The 21,395-nt window shown below is 35.8% G+C and overlaps 2 non-coding genes and 2 pseudogenes across 2 annotated transcripts; all 4 read right to left on the bottom strand.

Moving 5' to 3' along the window:
- Positions 1-963: 963 nt before the first annotated feature.
- Positions 964-2,225, bottom strand: LOC148792154 (beta-amyrin 28-monooxygenase pseudogene; annotated as a pseudogene).
- Positions 2,226-7,507: 5,282 nt separating this feature from the next.
- TRNAM-CAU (transfer RNA methionine (anticodon CAU)) lies at positions 7,508-7,592 on the bottom strand. The gene is given in 2 exon segments: positions 7,508-7,543; positions 7,555-7,592. It is a non-coding gene; the product is annotated as a tRNA-Met (tRNA).
- A 4,148-nt stretch (positions 7,593-11,740) lies between these two features.
- On the bottom strand, positions 11,741-12,236 carry LOC109115423 (cinnamoyl-CoA reductase 1 pseudogene; annotated as a pseudogene).
- A 7,591-nt stretch (positions 12,237-19,827) lies between these two features.
- Positions 19,828-19,912, bottom strand: TRNAM-CAU (transfer RNA methionine (anticodon CAU)). The gene is given in 2 exon segments: positions 19,828-19,863; positions 19,875-19,912. It is a non-coding gene; the product is annotated as a tRNA-Met (tRNA).
- Between the last annotated feature and the right edge of the window lie 1,483 nt (positions 19,913-21,395).

Raw genomic sequence — 21,395 nt, 5'->3', positions numbered from 1 at the left:
AAAATTCAACTAGGGATAATTTTGGAAGAAAAAATTGAATAAGTACTTATTGTATAAATACTTAAAAAAAAGCTGGAATTTTGGGCTTAAAAAATAAGCCCTTATTTTTAAAATAAGCACTTATTTCGGGCTTATTTCCCAAATACCAATAAGTGCTTAGTGGCCCAAATAAGCACTTATTTTTAAGCACTCCCAAACATTGCTTGAGGATTAATGTTATTAATGAAGAAAATGGCTAAAAATATAGGAAATAAAAGAAAGAACTCGGATGGATATTAAGTTTATAAAACATTAGATATCACCTTTTTAGAACTTGGATGAAAGTCCTTTAAAACAAAGAATATTTTATAATTAAAAAAGAGGTTTGACGTATAACCCATCACCCATTGACCAGGTTGAATTGTTGGACCCAATTGGCTAGGTCACCACGTTGCTACTAATCCCAATCCTATCCAATGATGGCTTTAGCTTGAAAGTAACTAGAGAAGGAAGAAAAGAGAGTTATCAGTCTCAAAGAACCGTCCAACCTAAAAACTTAAACTATTACTGAGATTATTAATAGGTTTTTGTTCCCTAACATGGCCCTTCACATGAAATTCTGTTGGGCTTGAAGCATGGACAAGCATAGGCCCATTCATATCTTGTGCTGAAATTTAATTAACTATAATGGGGGCAACAAGGATCATATACTAGACCACTTAGGCCCTGTTTGATGATTAAGTGGTTGTTACAAGTACTTATTTTAACAATCACTTAAAGTTGTTTGGTAATCCACTTTCTAAATCACTTATTATGTTTTTAAGTACTTATTAGGGTGGGGATGTTTGGTAAGCAACTTTCCCCATAAATGCTTATATTGACACAAATGACAATTTTAGCCCTCACTTCACTCGTACATATATATAGAATGCTTTTTACATGTTATGCTATACATTTTAACCGAGAGTCCACGTGGACTCCACTTCATGACAACTGAGAGCCCATGTGGACCCACACATGAATCGCCATGTGGACCCAATTAATAATAATAATAATAATAATAATAATAATAATAATAATAATAATAATAATAAGCTCCCATCTAAACTCTCGTACTAGATTGTATAAGAAAACCAGAATCTCAACTCAAGCAAACTCTCTACCAGGGCACATTCTACTTCCTTGTGTGTTGAAGTTGTAATCCACCAAACCTAAAGAATCCAAGTGATTACAATTTACAAATAATTCATATACCAGTTGTTTGTGATTCTCTCATCCATCTATTCTTAGAACTTACCTTCCAATCTTTGGGGATTGAAAATCCAGCATACGTGAAGTCTACTATGGCCTTCCTGAAATTTCCTTGAATCGAAGGTGTAAGTCTGAGTTCTTCATTCACCACGTTCCAAGAATATGTCATCTTCTGGATGTCATCCTTGTTCAGTGGTTCTCTGGGTCTCCTTTTCAACTCTATTTCCCTTTGTTCTGCCGAACAACAATTCAATGTTAGACCCAATACAGATACCTAAAAAATCCAATCTACTAAGAGACAAATTACAGAAGAAGAACATACCCACGAGGACTCACTAGTAGCAGTCGGGCATCTCAGCCAAGTATTTGATCAGCATCATCATGGTAGAACTGTTGGTGTCATGCCCGGCATCCATGACCAGTATAACGTTGTCTGCAATCTCCTTGTTGCTCAATGTCTTCCCGTTCTCACCTCTCTCCTTCATCAAATGCGAGATCAGATCTTTCGACGATGACTCGCTCATCGTCCCGCTCCTCCGCTTGCTTTCAATCACCTTGATCAGCTCTCAGTGTAAATTAGCCACAAACTTCATCGCCTTGTAGTGCCTTGTGCTCGGAAAATAGATGGGAAACTGAAACACGCCTCTAGGCAACACGTTGAACTCTTCCAGGAGGTGGGATTGCCAACTGGGGTCATCCATGCTCACAAACACATCGCAGGCGATGGTGAAAGTGTACTTGATCAACGGGAAGGCCTTCACCTCCTTCTTCCCTATCCAATCATCTCTGAAGCACTCTCTGCACGTCCTGTCGAACCTCTCCACGAGCTGGTACATCACCTCTTGGTTTACAAAAGATGTGATCAGCTTTTAGGTATGGATCACCTTCTCGTAGGGAGCTGTAAAGAAGACGTTATCAAACAGCTTCTTCAGAGAAGGGGGCCACCATGTCACAAAGAAGGTGCACAGTGGTGTATCGAGTTCACGTGTTGGCGGAGAGATAGAGACAAGGAGAGATAGGGAGAGAAAAATGAGAGAATGAGTGTGGGGGTATTTTAGGTATTACAAGAAAATATTAGGAACTGGTTCGTCCCTTTTTTTTGAAGAATTAAGTGTTGAAAAAAAAGCCAAACTGAAATCACTTTTTTAAATTCTTTATGTATTTTATAAAAACTGGAACCAATGTAGCCATTAGATTAACTTCATAAAAAAGAAACATCAGAACTGAAGTCTCATGACCATGTCCCTTAACCAGCCCGATTCATTTGTCCTCTTATCCCCATCTATAGGATCATCAAAGTGAACCCAACATCTTTCTTCTCTCAACCCATGCTTGTAATGATCTTCTAATCGGTGGGAAGATTCAGATTTTTCTCGTCCTCCCATTTCAAAGATTGAATTTTTATGTGCAGCCCTTTTCGTGCAAAGCTTGCTTTGAGATTTACAAAACTAGGGGCTGAATGCTAGAAAGGTTTTCTAGTTCAATAATACTTGGGTCCCAACTCTTCCTGACTTATTCCCTTAACAAATGGTTGAGGCTATGAAGAAAATCCCGAGAGGCTTCTGTGTAAATTGTTTTGCAAATCTGCTTACTAATACTAACTGAACAGGTCATCTGCCAATGGAGGCCTCCCTGCAACTATAAACTTTGAACAAGATTCAAGGATGTGGGACTGATAAAATGACGGGCCTGGGCTAAATGTGGGCTTGAAATGGAGTTTTGGCTGGGCTAGGTTTGACTTTTCCCTGGCCTGACTTTCACATATGCTCACATTTAATATATTTCCATTACTCAAACAAAAATAACAATATACCCACTCATACAAAGCCTACATACAGGAACAGAACAGAAAAATAAACTAAAACCAGACCAAAGCAGAACAATAACCTACAACTACCTCACAAACTATATGGATATTGTTAATGTTACGCTAAATTCGGGTTCTGCATTTCTGCTGGATTAGAGGCTTAGAGCCCAGTCTCATTCTGAACCTTAAGTTTGTAGAGCTGGATTGGAAAAACGGGCATCCAGTTGCAAATTGGGAACATCTGTCTATGAATTTAACATAAATATACAGGAGATCTTGGATCTATTCTGAATTGGATTTCATGAAGTAATGGGATTTGATCCCAAGTCTGCACGAATTAGGATTAGCTGAACGCTTTAGCAGTTCAGCAGGCTGTGGAACTTATAATAATGTTCTACGCCAGTGATAAAATACATGGGGCCCATACTGAGAGGTTGAATGGTTGTGGGTCCAATGTATTTTATGACTGGTGTGGAGTGTTCTTATTGGTTCCACGGCCTGTTAAGCAGCTAAAACGTTCAGCTAATCCTATCTCGTTACAAGTAACAATAAAACTTATCAATCGAGCCACCATCAATCCGCTATGAATAGCTAAAAAAGGATTAAGAGGTCTAGCCCAAGTTATATTAATGAAAGAGTAAATGGGCCAAAGCCCGATTATATCTCCTTGAGCTTCAATTGTGCTAAGGTTTTGAAATGTGTAACCTAGCCCAAGCTTGATGTTGAATTTGGCTTTGCCATTTACTGACAGGATTTGGCTTGGATTGGACCTAAAAAGTACCCAATAACACAACCAAGCCCAACCATTGATCATGTAGAGGGGTTGCAATTTAGATCCTCCATGTTTAAACTCGCCAGGAACCCCGGCCAGTTCACTTATACCCTTCCGTTCCATATGAGCTAGTAAGTAGAAAGCTACCCTGCCTCTTGATTTGTGGCCACTAACAAATATCAATCTCTATCACTCTCTGTTCTCAACTGCTCAAGAAGCCAAGAACTTTAATGGAAGACTCTGATTTTTTTTTGGTAGGCAACTCTGGCTTCTAATTCTTGGCGGAGAATGAACCTTGTAGTTGTAGATCCCAAGAGGATAAGGGAATCAAAATATCATGGCTGGAACATCTCTTCATCTTTCTTCCAACAATTTATGTCTCCAGGAAGATTTTCAATATTGTGTATGAATATATGCAAGTAATAAGTGCAGTGATTACTTACCCAAATTCGGTATTGATGAAAGCCGTTTTTAGGTTGCTGAAGAAAAATCCCATCTTCCCGAAAACCTCATAAATCTATTAAGACAATACTACATGAGAATTCCTTCCTTACATTTTGATTGATTTTCTGTTGTTTTCTATTATTTTATGCACATGCATTGCACATGAGAAATTTATCTTCATATTAATTACTTGAATTTTATATATATCATAGTTAAGATAGAAATTGAAAATTTATAAAAGTAACACTATGATTAAAAGTAAACTTAAATGCTTGTAGTAAATGTGCACATGCATTGTATGTGGAAATTTTAAATTATAATAACAATTATTATTTTTTTTTATTTATTATTATTATTATTATTATTATTAAATTTTTTATTCCATTTCTATCATAAATAAAAATAATTTTTATTTTAACAATTATTTTTATTTAATATGATGACTATATAACATTAGAAATGTCCCCAAATGTTTTCAACAAAATTTTTTATTTTTTCATTTTTTGTGTTCCATCTTTTTTTAAATATTTATTATTCAATTATGACATCATGAGTTTTTTAAAAAGTGGGATCATTGACTTGCCATATAGATAAGAAAATAGCTTTGCTTTCGATTCAAATTTAAATTATATATTCCATCTACATTATATAAATAATTTTTACTTATCACACTCAATTTTTGTTTGACATAATTAAAATATAATTTTATATATTCTTTTGATTGCTTGTACTTTTTTTATTTTTTAAAGATTTAGTATTTAACTATCATATCATTGATTAGTCTATTTGACCCAAACCACTAACCCACCACCCAAAACAGAAAATATTTTGTTTTCTAGGTTGACATTATATTTTGTATTACATTTCCATCATTGATAAAATTATTTCTTATGTATAATACTTATTTTTATTCAATATAATGAATTTATAATATTAGAGATATACCCAATATTTTATTTTTATAAATATATAACATTAAATATGTGCCCAAAATTTTTATTTTTTTATTTTTTTGATTCTTTGTATTTTCTATTTTAAAAATTTTATTATTTGACTATGACATCATTTCATTTCTAGGTTGATTTTGAATTTGGGATTCCATTTTCATTGTTAATAAAAATACTTCTTAAATTACCTACTTATTGTCGTTTTGTATAATGAATATACAATATTAAAGGTATCTCAATTATTTTTCTTTTTTTGTATTCTATATTTTATTTATTTTAATTTTTTATTATTTAACTATGGCATTATTTATTAACCCATTTGACCCCAAATGGTTAAATTTCTTACCCACCATTGAGAGGGAAGAAAATTGTTTTGTTTTTAAATTATTTTTCAAAATATTTATTTTTGTACTATTAAAATTAAAATTATAGATTTATTTAGTAGAATTTAATGATGATAAGAATATATCTTAAATACACGATTTAATGAGAGAATATACTTTAGATATAATATTTAATGAGAGAGAATAGGAAAATAGTTTTATTTCCAGTTGGTTTTAAATTTTACATTCAATTTTCATCATTAATAAAAGCATTTCTTATTTATCATACTTATTATTGTTTAATATGTTGAATATACAATGCTAAAAATGTTTCCATTTTTTTAATTTCTACATTGTTTTTGCATTTTATCTATTTTTGAATTTTATTATTTAATTGTGGCAATATGGATTGGCCCATTTGACCCAAAATGGTTTAATTTCTTACCACCACCTAGATGAAAACACTATTTTTTCTAGATTTATTTTGAAAGTATAAGTTTTTATGTTATTGGAATTATTAATTTATTATGCATGGATTTAATTAATAGAATTTAATGATGAAAAGAAACGAAAATGTCTTAAATATATGATTTAATGAAGTTGAATGCAAGTTAATATCTTAAATGTTAAATTTAATGATAGGGAATTGAATGCATTTAATATCTTAAAATTACCTCTTTTTAACTCATTTAATATCAATAACCGATTACCCTATTTGCCCTTATTTTTTATCAATAAATTTAAATACGGAGGAGTAAATTGTGCCCTCAAAAAATTCCAAAAATACTATTAAGGTCAGTCATGCTTTTTAAAGTAGTATATGTATTTGTTGTATTTGGGTGGGGTTTAGTGTATGAGAGAAAGATTTGTATTTTTTGGGTTTTTGGGGCAAGGTGGGCTATGTCCTTCCTGTTACTGTTATTTAATTTCCATTTGATAATGTTTGATAACATTTTGAGGTGGCTACCCCTCCACCTGAAGTACCAGAAATGATGATGTCATCATTAGGAGAGGAGATGTTACCAATACACGACAGGGATGTGCTATGGGATGTTGTGGGGCGCCCTCTTGCGGGTCATAGATCTGAAGTCCATCCAACAAGGTATTGGAGGCAATTCATTAACTAATCTGCTCAAACTTACAACCAGATAACAAAGTCTCAAGAAAAAAATCAGGAAAAATCAACCACGTACAAATGAGCAATACTAAAAGCATGTTTGGCCAACTGGTGTGCAACTTTGTGACAATTACAAGAGACCCATAGTATCAAGCAATGAAGATATGTGAGATGATGAGTTTAAAATCAACAATAATTTTTTAAGGCTTATATATCAGATGTATATTAGCAATAATTTTTACTTCAAACAAGACTCAAACTAGGGACATAAACGGATCGGATTTGAATCAAGGTATATTCGAATCCAATATCCAATATTGTTCATGTTGGATCCGGTCCAATCCAAAAATCCAATGGAATTTGATAGGACTAGATTTGAATTTGAATCCTATCAGTGAGTCGGATCCTCGAATCTGATCCGATTTAACTTGTTTTCTTTAAAAATTAATAAATTGTTAAAAGAAAAATAAAATATATTAATTTAAATAAAGTAAGAACAATAAATACAAGTATTTTTTAATTATTTTCATCATATATATACATGTTTTTTATAAAAAAAAATAATAATATAACAAATTAAAAAAATATATTTGTAAATAAATAAATAACATATATATGTATTATATATTTATATTTATAAATATATAATATATTGGATCAAATAGGGGTGATTTGAATCCAATCCAGTTTCTAACCGGATCCTATTATTTGATTCAAAAATCCGAAGAGGAAGTAATCCGAATTCAACCAAATAAGATTGGATTATGATCGATCCATTCACACACAGCTCAAACAGTACTATATGCTCTATATCAGATGTATCATATCATGTCTTAGAAAGACATGATCAGAACAAAAAACAATTAATGGGGTGAGAGAGGCTCGAACTCTCGACCTCAGGATAACTCAGAAGCTATGAGACCTACGCGCTAGCCAACTGCGCCACCACCCCATGATGTGCTTATTGTTTAGGTGAAGGGATAATTCATGCTAATTGCTATATTTCATGGTCATCTTGGTTTTGGGAAAATTGTTTCTAGTGTGTGTTGGTTGGAAGAATTTTAATGCTTTATTTTTTGTCCTTGTTCTAGTTAGATAGTTAGGAGTTGGGTCTATATTGTGTTCATATTTGTTTGTTCTTTGTCCTTTTTATAGTTGGTGAGCTGGGTGTTGGCCTGGATGTATCATCTCTGCTGCACTCTATTCTGAGTTCTTATTTGTTTTTCTTTCAATGACATTTCATTTACCAAAAAAAATCTTGATAGAGATTAAGAGAGGATATGATCAGGATGAACAAGGAGAGGTGCACCAATCATAGAACTCCACCTATGCCTAGTTATCCTTTTGAAGGCTAAAATCTAGCATTTTAAGCATTTTAGTTATAAGAGTTCCATAGCATACCTTTCTTTTTGGTTGGTTGATCTTTCTTTTTTAATATTTGCTAAGTCTAATAGGCATACTATTATGTTTGCTAAACTATGCTATATGTGATCTTTTTACTAATGAAACTAGCATATATTAATAGTCATTTCATGATTCATTTTAGCTACCTTTAGTATAATTAATGTTGTGCTCTTTGTGACCAAATGAATTTTCTAAAATCAAAGATTCAAACCATCAAAATAACCTCCTTTAGAGTAATTGATCTTCCATCTAAAGATTTCTTCTCAAATACTAAGGGTATGTTTGGTAGAATCAGAATTGAAGTACCCTTGAAATCGTCTATTCCCCCACCCATTTGCAAGTTCAAACAGAAATCTGAATTGGATTCCATAAGATATGCATGACTCTTCAAGGAGGATTAACATTGATAAAAGAGAAATAGGGTTTAGGGGTTTGAAGTCACTTGTTTTTTATTTTGTCGACTAGAATGAGATTCTGATTCCCAAGGGGGAGGCCGGGCAATGTCATTCCATCAGGAATGGGAATTGAAATCCCATTTTGCTCAACCAAATGGTTGGAATTGGAATGGGCCGGTCTCGATTCTAAACCCCTATTCCAGCAAACCAAAGAGACCATAAAATAAAGAACAATCAAAATGTTAGTATTTGTTTAGGTGGTTGCTAAGTTGGCCAAGGGTGCCACGTGGTTGACTCCATGACCTCCCTCTTAGGACCACATCAACATCATTACCCAAAACCACGTGAAAGACGGGCACGGCCAAGAAGTAGTGTTCCACACAGATAAGGAAGCAAATTCCACCGAGGAAGAGAGAATCCCCCGAAAATCTCAGCGGACAATCTCATCTCAACAACCCCGGAAACCCTATCCGAGTAGAACATAGATGTCCGACTATAAATAGGTACGCCACGCTCAAGGTAAAGGGACTTTTGAACTTAGAACTCAATCAAGCACCCTTCTTACATTTACCTCGATTTTGACCAACCCACATACCTTGGTTCGTCTTGAATCGATCTCTTTGCTACTCACTAACTTAAGTGTCAGAGTGTCTATCCGAAAAATAATTACTCAGGCCTCTGATTATTCCTATAATTGTAGACCTCAGTGTGTGGGACTGTAACCTCAATTTGAGACACCTCACGAACAACAATATTTTTCCTCTTCTCGTACGCTTTCTATTCAAAAACTTGAATCGACATTTATCTTATTTGATATTTCTTGTCTAAAACAAAAGGACAAGAGCGATGGAAGGACTTTTCTGGATGGACTACTAGGCCCTTCTAATATGAACAATTCCATGGACGGGGCTGCGTTTAACCCAATAGCTAATTAGAGCACATTATGAACACACTAGATTGACCCTTTCTCTTTGGTTGAAATGAAGTCAGCATTGGCATCTAAACTGTATTCGTTTTTTATAGTAAAGAAATGGGTTTGTGGATTTCTTCTCTAATGCATCCCAAACTGGACTTCAAACGTCTTTTCTTTCTTCTAGGAAGTCAATATTATGAAATATAACCACAGATGAGATGAGCAGAAAGGGGGTTGAGCTTGCGATGTTGCTATTGCTCATGCAATTTGGGATCCTCATTTTGGTCAACCGGCTGTGGAAGCCTTTACTCGAGGGGGTGCTCTCGGCCCAGTGAATATCGCTTATTCTGGTGTTTATCAATAACGATGATATGAGAGGTTTGGGTTTGGAACATCAAGCGGCTATGTTTGGACACATCAGATATAACTAATTAAGGCGGAGTTTGGGAGTGTTTATTTGAAAAATAAATATTTATTTTAATAAATGCTCATGAGTGTTTGATGAAAAAAGCAGTTATTTTAAACAGGGATACTATAAGTATTTTCAAAATGATATAGTAGGCCCAGACAGACAAAAAAGAAAATAAGCACTTAAAAATAAGCCTAAAATTTGAACTTCTCAAATAAGTGCTTATTGGTGTGCTACAGACCCAAAAACTTAAACTAATTGTCATAGTTTTGAAGTGAAATTTTCTATGTTTTGAAATAGGAGACATGGGACCATTTTATTTGTATTCATTTTCCATATTAGTGTGATAGTTACTTGGGTAAGTATTACGTTACGTCTACTTGCATAAATAACTTTTCTACGCAAAGGACACTCTTATGGATAAAAACAATCATAGTTTAAGGTGCTATTTGGCGCATCTTTTTGCGTGGTCTTTCGACTGTTTACAAGCCGGGAAGACAAAAAATCGGTCTATTCCTGTTTGGCATGTGGAAGATCTACCCGCCAAAAGACACAGCACCAAAAAGACGTGCGAAGCCCATTTTGGGCTGATCTCGGGAAGCTCCAAATGAAGCTTCCCGTGTCTTTCACATTTTAATCTTGCACGAAAAGACCCGAAATGATGCACGGAAAGACATGCATCTGCCAAACAGTCTTTGAGCTGCCCAGATCTTATGTCAAAAACTTAGTATGTCTATTGACTGTCAGAACTATAAGAAGATCTTCTCAAAAAGACTTGCCAAACGGGCCCTAACTTTACTTGGGAAACAAAACAACATTGGTAAGTATACTTACCTAGGTAAATGTTCCTAAGAAATGTTACCCAAGTAAATGGCTCCCTGAAAAATAAACAAGGCCTAAGTTGGATTTCATGATAGAATCTTTTCTTGTTTTTTTGACACAAGTCAAAATCATCTTATTTATATCTATATTATGTATGTGTTGAGTTCCGTAGACATTTATAGATGGGGTGTTTCTCAAATAAAAGTCTAATTGAAAAGCATTACTTTAAATGTTTATTGTTTTTGTTGTTTGGTTAGATGTTTCGAGTAACACCCCATAAAGCTTTCTTCCACCTCAACTTACAATGCTCTAGGTAAGCATTTCATTTCAATAAACATTGGGGCATTAGGAGAAGTCAGAGTATGAAGTTTCTCTCAATGCCTCATGCACATAAATCCTAGCATTTTTGTTTTTTTATATTAATTTAATAATTATTGAAACCAAACAAAGGCTTTATGCACACACAATAAACAACAATGCCTAAGTGGCATTGATGTGACAACATTTTTCCAATAAACATCCACAGAACCAAACATAACCTCTATCATATCAAGTGGATACTTGTCTTGATTTCGATGTAAATCATAAAAATTAGGGTAAAATATAAAAACCTTCCCTAAAGTTTTTGACAATCATAAAAACATCCCCTATAGTTTTATTTTAACAAAAACCTCCCCTTTATTTTTGAAAAGTTCAACAAATACCTAATGACCAAGATGAAAAGCATTAAAGAGATGACCATTTTTTCAAAATACCTATTTTACCCTTTTACGAATTAATGTGCATCTATTTTTACTAAAATAGCTCTATCTCAGCAACTCCATAATCCGCTCGAACACTGTTCATCTTCTTCCTCACGAGGCATGGTGACAAAATGGCAGTGCACTCCTCCCTCCAGCCTTCACAATTTTTACTAAAATAGCTCTCTCCTTTCTCAATCCTTTATTGCTTCTTTTAGGGGGTAGCCGGGGCTCTGGCTAGCCGGTTGTAGCTAAGATCAATCGTCCGGATTCTGACTTGGTTCCACGGTCGAACAAGGCCGCTGAATTCCTTTGTAGCTAAAGGTTGAGCCTCATAGTAAATTAGGCCAAAGCTATTATAGAAGACAAATTAGCTGGATAAAAAAAAAGCTAATTGACTAATCGGATATTCGGACCTCAACTAGAAACAACAAGAAAGGTAATCAGAAAACTCACTCCGGTATGCTTGCAATAGTCAACATCCGTCCAGCAATTCTCCCCTTTGACAACATCTGCAGGCCAGTACCGACTTGGTATGATGGCGAAGATTGATGATGTTACCACCACCCATCTCACCTCGCACTCCTTCGCCGCTTTCAGCACATTAATCGTCCTTTTGATCACCGGATCCAAAAGCTCTCTCTATTATTGTAATATTAAAAGAAAAGGAAGAAATGAACACAACGTAATTACAACAATTAATTAAATAAAATTAATTTTCATCTGTTCTGCCTCAGAGCCTCTGAGAATGGACCTTAGGGTCTTTGACTTTATCCACAATGTAGGGGGAAGCAAGGTGGAATATACTGACGGTTCCATTAATCGTAGCCATAAGAGAATCGTAGTCGAGGAGATCAATCTGGAAGAGGCGGAGACGAAACTCTGCTCCTTCTAAGGTTTCTAGGTGCTTCATTTCTTTCTCATCCTCTATGACAAAGACACCCAAATTTTCCAAATGAAAAAAAGGGAAAAGCTACCCAAATGCTTATTGGTTTGTAGATAAACACAAAATCGAGATTATCGTTGTATGAAAGTTTGGGATGATACATAGTTGTGATGATCCTATGGTGGTGTATCAGTAAAGATGATGAGAATCTATTTGGATGACCCAATATAATCGATGTGCCATTATCTTATGAACTCGATAACGGTCAACTAGGTAGCGCGACTGCCAATTAAACAAAGGTAGGGCTATAGAGGAACCTATTCAGCGACCCTGTTTGACCGTGGAACTAGGTTAAAATTTGGACGATTGATCTTAGCTACAACCGGCTAGCTGGAGCCCCGGCTACCCCCCAAAAGAAGTAGTAAAGGATTGAGAAAGGAGAGAGGGCTATTTTAGTAAAAACTGGGAAGGTTGGAGGGAGTGCACCGCCATTTTTCCATTGTCCATCATGAGGAAGAAGATGAACAATGTTCGAGTGGATTATGGAGTTGCTGAGACAGGGCTATTTTAGTAAAAACAAGATGCACATTCATTCGTAAAAGGCTAAAATAGGTATTTTGAAAAAATGATCATCTCTTTAACGTTTTTCATCTTGGTCACTGCTGGAAGGGAGGTATTTGTTGAATTTTTTAAATTTTGAGGGGAGGTTTTTGCTAAAGTGAAACTGTATGGGAGGTTTTTATGATTGTCAGAAACTTCAGGGGAGATTTTTGTATTTTACCCTAAAAATTAGAAACAAAGACTATATACCATATATATATGGTTAATACTTGTTCACATGCATAGCACATGCCACTCAACTAATTGACATCAAGGAATACGGGACACAATGAGTTCATGCACAAAGAGAACATATTCACATGTTTCAAATGTGACAAGCTTGTTGTGCAAGTCTGGCCATAAGCTACTCTATTACAAACTCTAGAAGTCCTAGAGAAATTGCACAACTCAAAGGAAGAGGTTAACTTCTACATTTTCCAAAAATGGTGGTTAATCTCCAAGGAGGGTATTTCAGATAAGAATGTTTCTCCCTTATACTCATATAAAAGGAGGGTTGACATTCTCAAAATAAAACAAAAATGGAGAAAATTTTGACATGGAAAAATACAACCTAAAATTAAATTGTTTCGAGGTATTTTAATGTAATCATCATTGTTAATTAAAATTTGGTGAGGGTTGAGATCAAATGGGTCCTACAAGAGGAGCCGAGACAATTCTCAAGATTGACCTTATTTATAGTAAAATTGGTATCAATAATATTAATGAAAATTTGGAATCTTTATATATAGTTAGTAATGAGTACTATTCTAATCATGGTTTCCAAACCATCATAGACCTGGACGGTCGAATCGTTGGACCTGAAAACTGTCCAAATGACAAGTTTTTTTTCACCCTTAACTTTATTTCTTGGCAAAAACCATTTATTTGGTTAGTGACATGTTGACCCATTCAACCCAAACAATGTGTTTGACTAGTTTTTTTATTTTTTTAAATTGCAATGGGTCATCCCTTTGAACTATACATTCAAACTATTGACTTGGAAATTGGTGGCCAAAGTGGTTTTAATTTCAGGTCTGTTTTTAAAACATTGATTCTAATGATAATAATCCAAATTTAAGTCTTTTAATCAAGGTTTTGAAAACTAGACCAGACATACAACCATTTTAACCACCAATTTTTGGGTTGAATGGTCCAACTATCTGGTTTGAAGGAATGACCCATTCTGATTTAAAAAAAAAAAATTAAAAAATAGTTAAACTAAAAAACGACAAAAAACTATTATTTGGATCGACAATTCGGTTGCCCGAGTCAATGGATCACTAATTAAGTCAACAATTTTTGGTCTAAGAGTGGTTTTAGAGTGAAATAGAACTAGTTATGTAGATTGGTATTTGGTGACAAAGAAGGCAATCATGTTTCATTGATTAATTAGAAAGATATATATAGATACAAGACTTAGAGCACATGGAAGAAATTCTTGTAACTAATCCGGATGTTGAAGTAACCAAACCCAATTGTCAATGAACTCTCTTGAATGTTCATGAATCCTCTAACACCCCCTTCAAGTTGGATCATCTTGGATGCCCAACTTGGGTAAGTGGCATAAAAGGCAATCTATGGAGACAGCCTTAGTGAAGAGGTCTACTAGTTGAGAGGCACTGGAGATATGAGCAGTCATGAGATCACCTCATTGTATGTAGTTACGAACAAAGTGACAATCAATTTCAATGTGCTTTGTCCGCTTGTGGAACACGGGGTTGGCTGCTATGTGCAAAGCTGCCTTACTGTCACAATGGAGTGTTAGGGCTTCAGACAAAGTAATTGTCAATTCAGTAAGGAGACGTTTTAATCAAATGAGTTCAGATGTTGGGACGGTCATGGCTCGATATTCAGCTTCAACAGATGAACGGGAGACTGTATGTTGTTTCTTGATTTTTCAAGCAATGGGGGAGTCTCCTAGTAATGTTAAGTAACCCATGGTGGAGCGACGAGTGAGGGGGCAACTCGCCCAATCAGAGTTGTAGAAGCCATGGAGTTGCAGTATACTAGAAGCTGAGAAGAAGATGCCATGAGATATTATGCCTTTGATGTAACACACCACTCGAAGGGAAGCATTGTAATGCTCTTGCTTGGGAGCATGCATAAATTGACTCAAGTAATTGACAACAAAGCCAAGGTCTGGATGAGTGGTTGTTAAGTACACAAGTTGTCCAACAAGTCTTCGATATTGAGTTGGATCGGATAATGGAGCACTAGAACTATCAACAAAATGATTATGTTGTTCCATAAGTGTAGAGCAAAGTTTGCATTCAGTCATACCGGTCTCTCGAAGAATATCAAGCGCATATTTATGCTAATTTAGGAAAATCCCAGAAGTTGATCGAGATACCTCTAATCCAAGAAAAATTTTGAGTGGACCCAAATCCTTTATGCCAAAATGATCATCAAGGTGTTTCTTGAGAGAGAGAATGCACATATTGCCATTTCCTATTAGGATGACATCATCAGCATATACAAGCACAACAACAAAAGAATTTCCCATAACTGCATGTGAATAGGGAATAATCCAGAGAAGATTGACAATACCCCAAAGAAAGGAGTGCTTGAGTAAATTTTTCGAACCACATGCAGGAGACTTGTTTGAGGCCATAGAGTAACTTTTGTAGTTTGCAAAATGAGTGGGATTTGCTGATTCAAAACCTTGAGGAATACTCATATATACTTCTTCATGGAGATCATCATGAAGAAAGGCATTATTCACGTCTAGCTGATGTAGATCCTAGCCCTTAATGGCAGCTACAACAAGTAAGCAATGAACAGTGGAAAGTTTGGTCATAGGACGAAATTATCATGGTAATCGAGGCCTTCAACCTGGGTGATGCCTTTTGCAACAAGTTGCACTTTAAAGCGCTCTATGGTTCCATCAGCCTTACATGTGGTAAACCCATTTTTCTCCTATGGGTTGTTTGCCAAGAGGTAGAGGGGTGATGATCCAACTATTATTGCAGTCAAGTGTTGCGATTTCATCTGCCATAGCTTGACGCCAATGTGGGTCCTGGGCAGCTTGAGAATAGGATTTGGGCTCAACTTCAATGGATGCTTGGTTTGATCGGGAGGTGGAAGGGGGAAGTTGGAAAATGTAGTCTTGAAGGTGTGTGGGAATAGTGGTATGTCTTTTTGGCCGAGAACTGGTGGGAAGCAAAGTGTTGGGCTAACTAATGGGTTTAGGTGTATCGACAACAATGGGAGTTGACCTTGAGTGGGCTCAGTTATGATGTTAGGATTGGTGATTATGGGCGTACTAGTATTAGCGAGTGGGTTATTGTGCTAAGTGGGTGGTTGGAGTGGGCTAGGATAGTCACAGTCATCAGAAGTGGATAAAGGAAGAACGGATTGGTGATGTGGGAAGAAGGTTGAGAGGCCATGCTAGAAGGGGAAGCGGTCCTCATAAAAGATGATGTTATGACTTGTAAATATTTTGTGTGTCAAGAGAGTAAACCTAGTGCCTTTTTGGCCATGTGAATAACCCACAAAAATGCAAGGTGTAACCCGAGCTGCAAATTTGTCATGAGGCCGAGGATGAATTTGAGCGTAACACAGGCATCCAAAGGCTCTTAAGTGATGGTAGGAGGGTGGTTGATGGAAAAGGGCTTCATAAGGGGAAATGTTAGAAAGTGAGGGAGTGGGTAGTAAGTTTATTATTTACGTGGTTGTAAGTTTGCATTCCCCCCAAAAGTGAAGAGGGAGGGGAGCTTGAAATCTCAAGGCCTAGGCCACTTCTAGTAAATGGCGGTGTTTCCGTTCTGCCACTCCATTTTGTTGGGGTGTTTGTACACATGAGGCCCAGAAAAAAACTCCAAACCATTATCAGAATGAATTTGCTTTACATTGGTATTGAATTGCCTGTTCACCATAGCACGAAAAGATATAAGAAAATGACCAGCCTCAGATTTATTTCTTAAGAGGTAGACCCACGCACATCTCGTGTGGTCATCTACTATAGTTAAGAAGTATCTTGCCCTTGAATGAGAGGGGGTCTTGTAACCGCCCCATATGCCACAATGTGTCAAGGAAAAATGTGAGTTACTGCGAGTATTGTTGATTTGAAATGGTAGGCGATCTTGTTTATCTTTGTGACAAATATCACAATAGTTTTCCCAGTCAGCCATATTGACTCCAAAATGAGAGCAAGACGACCTTGTGAGGTGTGGCCCAAGCATATATGCCAAAGTGTGGAATTGATGACATAGGTGGAATGATAAGTAGTTTGTGAGTGGTTGGTGTTGGAATGGAAAGTGAAATAATACAATCCATTTTGGAGCTCACCCGTCCCAATCACGATCTTGGAGTGTGGGTCCTAGAGAATGCGAAAGGTTGGAAAAAAATTGCCAGGCAATTCAGTTGTTGAGTAATCTTGCTGACTGATAAAAGATTGCAGTTAAATGAAGGAACATGTAGAACATTATCAAGAATGTGAGATCCAACGATGACAGTGCCTCTATGATTGGTGCAGGTAAGGGATCCATTCGAGAGTCGAATGGATGTGGTTGTGACAGTGATGGGTGCACTTATTAGGGAACTATTTGACACCATATGGTCTGAAGCGCCACTGTTAATGATCCATTCTATAGAATCAGAGGAAGAAGGCTTACCAGCCGAGACGGTGGCTGCAAATTTAGTAGGTTCATAGCTTAGGAGAGAGACCAATTGAGTATATCGGTGCATAGTGAGGCCTGCCACTAGAGAATTGTGATCGGTGAAAGATGCAGTTTCCTTGGTGTCTATGGAAACACAAGAAGCTGCTACCATATACTTTGAAGAGTCACCAATAGAGGTTGGACCTTTGTTATTCCGGCAATGATTCCAGTTAAGTGGATATTCTACAAGGGTGTAGCACCTATCTTTTGTGTGGCATGTGCACTTGCAGTGATCACATCAAAGTTTGGATCTAGGAGCTCCAGTGCCTTTGTCCTTGGATGCATCTGTTGCTAACGCTGTCGCTTCAAGTTGCAAAGGTCGAAACAGTTGAGAGTTGTTGCTGACGTTCTTCTTGTATGATGAGAGCATACACTTTGTTTAGGGACAGGAGGGCTTCGATCCAAGGATGCTTGAACGGATTATGTTGAAGGATTCATTCAAGCCCATCAGAAACTGATGCAACTTCTCTCTGTCTCGTTCTGCCAAGAAAACCTTCGCCACTCCACAAGTGCATCCAGGACATATTGTAATGGTGCTGAGTTCATCCCATAATATCTTTAGCTTTGTAAAGTAGTTGCTTACTAAAAGATCACCTTGTTGCAACAAGGCTAAATCTCGTTTTAGTTGATCTATTTGGGGGATGTTTCCCTACGAAAATCATTCTTGAAGCTCTCTCCAAATTTTTGCGATTGATCCAATGAAGGCTACACTGTCATAGATCTCTCTCGTTAGTGAATTGAAGATCCATGCAACCATTATCGAATTGCATTTGATCCATGAATTAAGATCTAGAGAACCAGCTACTAGTTTGGGTAGCGAGCCATTGACGAAAGAAAACTTGTTCTTTGCCTGTAGTGCATTGGTCATAGCTCGTTGCCACATTGGAAAATTGTCTCCATTAGACCTGTTCATGGGTCGGGTGGCCCGACGGGCCGACCCGACCTGGCCCGACCCCCGGACAGGCTTGAACATGCTTATAGGCCCGCGGGCTTAAATTCGGGCCAAAAAGCCCGGCCCAACCTAATATTAAACTTAAAATTAGTTATGTGATTATGTCCATTTGAATATTTTTTTTATTTAAGAATGTAAAATTATGTTTTAAAATATAAAAGAAAGGGAAAAATACCATTTTGTAGGCCCATTGTTCATTTAAATAGAAAGAAAATACTATATGAATTTTTAATTCTAATTTGAATAGGGAAAATTGTTTTTTTTTTCAATTAGGTCGGGTTTCGGGCTTTTTACCAAGGCCGGGCTCGGGCCCAAGTTATATACCTGTTGGTCGGGCCGAGCTCGGGCTCGGGCCTAGTATATTTTCATTAGTGACAAGTGAAAGCCCGGCCCGAGCCCGACCCATGAACAAGAAACAAGAACCGTTCCTAGAGTATCAGACGAAGGTAAGTAGTAAGGAGAATTCTCTCTTTCCATGGTGACTGACAAATGAATTTCCGGTGAAAAGGTCGACGGTTTAAAAAAATAGAGGAGGTGAAGGAAAAAAAAAACTGGGGAAGCGATGGTTGCATATCACCGCTCTGATACCATGTAAATTGGTATTCAGTGACAAAGAAGATAATCATGTTTTATTGATTAGTTAGAAAGATATATATAGATACAAGACTCAGAGCATGCTGGAAAAATTCTTATAACTAATTCGAATCCTATCAGTGAGTCGGATCCTCGAATATGATTCAATTTAACTTGTTTTCTTTAAAATTTGATAAATTGTTAAAAGAAAAATAAAATATATTAATTTAAATAAAGTAAGAACAAAAAATACAAGTATTTTTTTAATTATTTTCATCATATATATATATGTTTTTTATAAAAAATAAATAATATAACAAATTAAAAAAATATATTTGTAAATAAATAAATAACACACATATATATATATATTATATATATTTATATTTATAAATATATAATATATTGGATTGAATAGGGGTGATTCGAATCCAATCCAGTTTCTAACCGGATCCTATTTTTTTATTCGAAAATCTGAATAGAAAGTAATTCAACATCAACCAAATAAGATTGGATTATGATCCAATCCATTCACACACAGCTCAAACAGTACTAAATGCTCTATATCAGATGTATCATATCATCTCGGCGGATGGTATATATATACCATAGGCTTTTTCCAAACCTCTCATATTAAACAAAATATAAATATATTGGGTGTATCATATCATATTAGATGTGCATGTTAATAAGTGTATTAGTGCTTCTAACCATGGCATAAAAATATTTTTTTTAGTTGTGTTTGGGCCTAAATCTTAAGTTTGTCCATGTTATTCTTTTATGGAGGAGGGTATAGAAGTCTTAGAAAGACATGATCAGAACAAAAAACAATTAATGGGGTGAGAGAGGCTCGAACTCTCGACCTCAGGATAACTCAGAAGCTATGAGACCTACGCGCTAGCCAACTGCGCCACCACCCCACTATATTCAGACGTACGATGTTTAGATAGAGGAGTAATATATGTGACTTTTTTTCATTTCGCGGTTATTTTCGTTTTGGAAACTTGTTTCTACCCCTTTTGGTTGGTTGGAACTTGGAATTAGAAAAGCCTTACTTTTTTTGAGTAGCTGTTCAATGTCCTAGTTGGTTAGTTGGGGCGTTTGGTCTATCTTGTATTCTAATTAGGGGTGAGGAGATGGATAGATTTTATCTTGATTGAATGGAATCGACCTTGAATTGGTCTTGAATCGACCTTATCTAATTTGTTATAGGGTAAGATTTGGTTTTAAATTTTTGAAACCAACCCCTACTCAAGTCATTTATAGGGTCTAGGGGGTTTATCCTAACCAAACTGACTCGACAAACTAGCCTTGGTTAGCCTTGGTGGAACTGGCCACATAACCAAGCTTGCCTTGAAATAAACTCAAAAATATTTTTAAGAATATAAATATTTCAACCCAAAACACTTATTGTCACAAAATCCATGGTCTCACTTGACCATTGGAGTTACTTAAGTAACTTGATCATTTGTTTCCATTTTAAAATTTGGATGTGTATAATAAATAATGTACAAGGTAATGTTTACAAAATTTAAATTATAATATGACAAATTTTGAAACATATGCTATTATATCATAATAATCTACATATTTACTCAACTTAATTAACAAACATAATATATGTTTTAAGTTATATATTATCAGTATTGAAAATCAACTTTTTAAAGGACACATTTCATTTTTTTAGGAAGAGTAAATAAAGAACAAGTTCCGCGGGTAGACTCTCGAACCGACCCCAGAACTATCAAGGCCATAACCGACCTGGAACTAATCTTCATAGGGTAGGTTCTGGTTCCAAAAACTTAGAACACCCCTACGGGGTAGGTTCTAGGTTCTGCCATAGACCAAACTGAACCAACCCATGCTCACCCCTAATTCTAGTTATTATTATTTATTTATTTATTTATTCTTTCAATGACATTTCGTTTACCAAAAAAAAAAAATCTTGATAGAGATTAAGAAGACATGATAAGGATAAACAAGGGGAGGTGGACCAATCATAGGACTCCACCCGGTCCTAGTTGTCTTTGTGAAGGTTGAAGTAGTGTTAGTTATAAGAGCACTATTAACATGCTTTTCTTTCTTTTTTTAATCTTTTCTAAGCCTAATAGATACTTTCTTTTTAGGATTCATTTTAACTACATCTAATACTTTAGTGTAATAAATGTTATGCTCTATGTAATAAAATGAATTTGCTATAATTAAATGAAAATTTTAAACCATCAAAATAGCCCCTCATTCAGTATAATTGATCTCCTATCCAAATAAGGCTTAAAAAAACAAAATTCTTCTATCCAAATAATGTTAGGTTGCAGTTAAAATCCTATCGTTTCTTGGATGGGTGCAAGAAATTAATCAATTGATCCAGTAGGTTGCTTGGCATTGATTAATTGAAATCTTGAT

Source organism: Nelumbo nucifera, chromosome 4 (assembly GCF_055504915.1).
Source record: "Nelumbo nucifera cultivar China Antique chromosome 4, China Antique-T2T, whole genome shotgun sequence".
Lineage (NCBI taxonomy): Eukaryota > Viridiplantae > Streptophyta > Magnoliopsida > Proteales > Nelumbonaceae > Nelumbo > Nelumbo nucifera.
Note: the sequence above shows the minus strand (reverse complement) of the source record. Positions and strands in the feature narration are given on the sequence as shown.